This window comes from Salvelinus sp. IW2-2015, linkage group LG13 (assembly GCF_002910315.2).
Source record: "Salvelinus sp. IW2-2015 linkage group LG13, ASM291031v2, whole genome shotgun sequence".
NCBI classification, from domain to species: Eukaryota; Metazoa; Chordata; class Actinopteri; order Salmoniformes; family Salmonidae; genus Salvelinus; species Salvelinus sp. IW2-2015.
The window spans coordinates 47200188-47205739 of NC_036853.1; positions in this window are offsets into that span (position 1 = coordinate 47200188).

Below are 5552 nucleotides of genomic sequence, written 5' to 3' on the forward strand. Positions count from 1 at the left end.
GCAATACAAGATAAGATCAAACTAGGCCTTTATTTGCGGAGTGTGGTGTCAAAAAAGCCAAGCATCTCTTTATCATGGACAGACCCCTCCCCATCTTTACAACCACTCAATGAATATGTTTTGTCCATGACAGTTTACAATCTTTTCCTGGTTAAAAAAAATATTTGTTTATAATTCCAAGGTCACACCATGTAATTTAGTCTCCACATTATTCATGATCAGATTCAGCTGAGGTATAGAATTAAATGATTTGAGGGAATGATTTTTACCAAATATAATGCTCTTAGTTTTAGAGATGTTCAGGACTAGTTTATTACTGGCACCTATTCTAAAACTGACTTCAACTTTGTTTAGGGTTGCAGTGATTTCACTAGCTGTGGTTGCTGACACATACAGGGCAAAAAAAGTATTTAGTCAGCCACCAATTGTGCAAGTTTCTCCTTAAAAAGATGAGAGAGGCCTGTCATTTTCATCATAGGTAACTTCAACTATGACAGACAAAATGAGAAAAAAAATCCAGAAAATTACATTGTAGGATTTTTTACTGAATTTATTTGCAAATTATGGTGGAAAATAAGTATTTGGTCAATAACAAAAAGTTTATCTCAATACTTTGTTATAATACCCTTTGTTGGCAATGACAGAGGTCAAACGTTCTTCTAGTAAGTAGGTATTCACGAAGCGTTTTATCACAAACACTGTATGCTAGGGTAATTGTTGTCCTGCTCCAATACTCCTTCACATTGTTGGCTTGCGAGGCACACGATTCTCCTCAAGACTTCGTTCGGATTGTCTGGAGAGCTGCTTGCTGGCCGCCAAGACACGACTTGAACAACTTCTTCCCGAAGCACCTCTTTTCGTTGCGGGCCGTGAGCAAGGAGCAGTGAAAGCTATGAAACGCCATCACTCAGGTCTTATCGATCCTTCTTCGAAGTCCTGAGACATGCCTTCGCTGCACCACAGGTTATCGCGGTGTGCTATTTGTGGATGCATTGTCATGCTGAATAGACCCAGCCCACGTTTCATCTTCAATGCCCTTTCTGATGGAAGAGAGCGTGTTTCACTCAAAATCTGCACGTGAACATAGGCCTATTGTATTCCTTTCCTTTACACGGATCAGTCGTCTTGTCTGGGTCCCGTTGCAGAAAAACAGCCGCAAAGCAATGGATTTTTCACACCCCCCATTGCTATCAACAGTAGGGGTTACCTTCGTGGTGTTCATCTTGATGCACTCAGCAATTCTTTGTCCCTCCAACACGACGAGTTTGAGTTTTTACCAAAAAATTAGCATTTTAGGTATTCATCTGACCATGAGTGACAGTTCTCCCAATCTTTCTTGGGATTGCATCGAAATGGCGTCTCTACAAACTTCAGACGGGCCTGGACATGACCGTATGCGCTTTAGTCAGAGGGGACACGTCTGGCATGCAGGATTTGAAGTCCTGGCAGGAGTAGTGTGTTTATGCTTATGTAGGCTTTGGTTTACTTTGGTCCCAGCTCTCTTGCATGGCTCATCTATCACTTAGTCCCTTCCAGTCGGTTGTATCTTGAGCATAGTTTTTGCCTTCGTTCTGCTTGTGCATCATTTTGGTCCGCCCATGCGTGATGATCTTCGTGGCAGCCACCAGGAATCGTAGGGAGTATATCAGATGCTCTTGGTATGTGTCCTGTCCAATTTCGTAATAATATGCTCCCAGCAGAGTTATGATCTGTCAAACAATGTCTGCTCAGATGCACACCTAATTGCAAGTTCAGTCTTCGCCAGCCCTGGTGCAGCGTCTACAATTCTGTTTCTGGTGTCGCTTTGACAGCTGCTTTGTCTTGGCCATAATAGGAGTTTGGAGTGTGGACTGTTTAGTTTGTGCGGACAGGTGTTCTTAGTCATTACTGTAAGCCAAGTTCAACAGGTGCCATTACATAAAGTGTAACGAGGAGGACAGAGAGCCTCGTAATAAGTAAGTTACAGGTCTGTGGAGAGCCAGTAAATCTTGCTTGTTTGTAGGTGACCAATACTTATTTTTCACCTATACTTTGCAAATAAATTCATAAAAAATCCTACAATGTGATTTTCTGGATTTTTTTCTCATTTTGTCTGTCATAGTTGAAGTGTACCTATGATGAAAATTACAGGCCTCTCTCATCTTTTTAAGTGGGAGAACTTGCACAATTGGTGGCTGACTAAATACTTTTTTGCCCCACTGTATAGGGTTGAATCATCAGGGTACAGTCAGTATACAGTGCATTCGGAAAGTATTCAGACCCCTTAATTTTTTTCCACATTTTCTTACGTTACAGCCTTATTCTAAAATTGATTAAATAGTTTTTTCCCCCCCTCATCAATTTACTCACAATACCCCATAATGACAAAGCAAAAACAGTTTTTTTCCGAAAAAATGAAAATATCACATTTACGTAAGTATTTAGACCCTTTACTCAGTACTTTGTTGAAGCACCTTTAGCAGCGATTACAGCCTTGAGTATTCTTGGGCATGACGCTACAAGCTTGGCACACCAGCTTTTGGGGATTTTCTCCCATTCTTCTCTGCAGATCCTCTCAAGTTCTGTCAGGTTGGATGGGGAGCGTCGCTACACAGCTATTTTCAATGTCTCTTCAGAGATAATTGATAAGGTTCAAGTCCGGTCTCTGGCTGGGCCACTCAAGGACATTGAGACTTGTCCCGAAGCCACTACTGCTTTTTATTGGCTGTACTTAGGGTCATTGTCCTGTTGGAAGGTGAACCTTCGCCCCAGTCTAAGGTCCGGAGCGCTCTGGAGCAGGTTTTCATCAAGGAACTCTCAGTACTTTGCTCCGTCATCTTTCCCTCGATCATGACTAGTCTCCCAGTCCCTGCCTCTGAAAAACATCTCTACAGCATGATGCTGCCAGCACGATGCTGCCAGCACCATGCTTCACCGTATCGAAGGTGCCAGGTTTCCTCCAGACGTGACGCTTGGCATTCAGGCCAAAGATTTCAATCTTGGTTTCATCTGACCAGAGAATCTTATTTCTCATGGTCTGAGAGTCCTTTAGGTGCCTTTTGGAAAACTCCAAGCGGGCTGTCATGTGCCTTTTACTGAGGAGTGGCTTCCGTCTGGCCACTCTACCATAAAGGCCTGATTGGTGGAGTGCTGCAGAGATGGTTGTCTTTCTGGAAGGTTCTCTCATCTCCACAGAGGAACTCTGGAGCTCTGACAGAGTGACTATCGGATTCTTGGTCACATCCCTGACCAAGGACTTTCTCCCCCGATTTCTCAGTTTGGCCCGGGCAGCCAGCTCTAGGAACAGTCTTGGTGGTTCCAAATTTCTTCAACTTAAGAATGATGGAGGCCACTGTGTTCTTGGGGACCTTCAATGACCTTAATTTTTTGGAACCCTTCCCCAGATCTGTTCCTCAACACAATCCTGTCTCGGAGCTCTACAGACTATTCCTTCGACCTCATGACTTGGTTCTTGCGCTGACATGCACTTTCAAATATGGTACCTTATATAGACAGGTGTGTGTTTTTTTTGTGTTTTTTTCAGGGGGTGGATCAGCTTTAATATTGAGGATAGATTGTTGCTTCCATCAATGTAATTGTCTGCAACATTTCCAATCCCCCATATATTTTTGGGTAACACACTTTTTTTTTGACTATACCTTTATTATTCCCCGCAAACCCTACCACCCCTCCCCCAATTGGAGTAAACTAAGAAACAATAACACTTAGGCTTCTACCTTCAGTTTATACATATTATATACATATCTATTTTACAATAGATATATTTTGTTTGTTTTTAGTCCTTCCTCTATTTCCGATGTCCATCCAGTTTGTAACTGTGCTATTTAACAACATTTCTGAACATATTTTACAGACCCGTATGTTTTACATTGGTTATCTTATTAGTCCCACCCTTCAGCTCCATTCAACCCCTCCCATCTATCTCTTAACACCATCCATTTTGGATTTCTATTTGCCATATATTTTTCAACTGTGCTGTAATGCTTCACAAAAGTACTGAACCTTTTTATTTTCATAGCTTCTACAGATTGTAAATTAAAGATTAAAAAATCTAAAATAATTATTATATTATTGATCAATTGACTATGACTTTTCAAATCACCCAGTATTGCTATCTGCAGCATTAGTTCTAGGTAAATGTTGCAATTCTTCAGCCATTCCTGGACCTGTGACCAAAAACAAGCTACATATGGACAGTACCAAAATAAATTATCTAATGTCTCTTCCTCCTCGCAGCAAAATCTGCAGAGCTGGGAAGATTGTATCCCCCATATATATATATATAATATTATATTGGTTGCAAGAATTCTGTATAATAATTTAAATAGAAAAATTTGAGGTTTTGAATCCGGCGTCGTTTTGCGTGTCAATTCATATACCATGTACCATGGAATCGGTACATCGAACATCTCTTCCCAACTATTTTGCGATTTACATGTTACAGATGTCAATTTTTAAATTAAATTGGTATATATTTTTATTTATCACAATTTTCTTTAACAATTTGTGGTCTTTAATGCAGGGCCTGACAGACAAGTTCCTTACTTTCCCCCCTTCCACTTGCCTCTTCCATTTTTGTGGTAATGAGGCAATTAGTTGGTTGTAATTTTGGGTAGAGCAGACATTTCCATATGTCTGTGTTAGCTGCATGTGTGACATAACTCCACCAGTCCTATTTATGATATCATTTGCAAAAATTATACATTTTTTAAAGATTTTATCGAAAAATAAGTTTATATTAAAATTAGTATATTTGAGTTTTACCACAATATTTGTTGTATTATTTTTTCTGTCTTTTCAGGTGGATTAAACTGAAATTGCAAACAACTTCAAATCAAATTTTATTTATCACATACACATGGTTAGCAGATGTTAATGCGAGTGTAGCGAAATGCTTGTGCTTCTAGTTCCGACCATGCAATAATATCTAACAAGTAATCTAACAATTTCACAACAACTACCTTATACAGTGGGGAGAACAAGTATTTGATACACTGCCGATTTTGCAGGTTTTCCTACTTACAAAGCATTTAAAACGCATGTAGAGTCTGTTTTTTGTATCATAGGTACACTTCAACTTGAGAGACGGATCTAAAACAAAAATCCAGAAAATCACATTGTATGATTTTAAGTAATTATTTGCATTTATTGCATGAATAAGTATTTGATATCAGAAAGGAGAGCTTAATATTTGGTACAGAAACTTTGTTTGAATTCAGAGATCATACGTTTCCTGTAGTTCTTGACAGGTTGCACACACTGCAGCAGGGATTTTGCCCACTCCTCCAAGATCTTCTCCAGATCCTTCAGGTTTCGGGGCTTGTCGCTGGGAATACGGACTTTCAGCTCCCTCAAAGATTTTCTATTGGGTTCAGTGTCTGGAGACTGGCTAGGCCACTCCAGGACTTGGATGCTTCTTTACGGAGCAACCTCCTTAGTTGCCATGGCTGTGGTGCTTCGTGTCGTTGTCATGCTGGAGACCCAGCCACGACCATCTTCAATGCTCTTACTGAGGGAAGGAGGTTGTTGGCCAAGATCTCGCGATACATGGG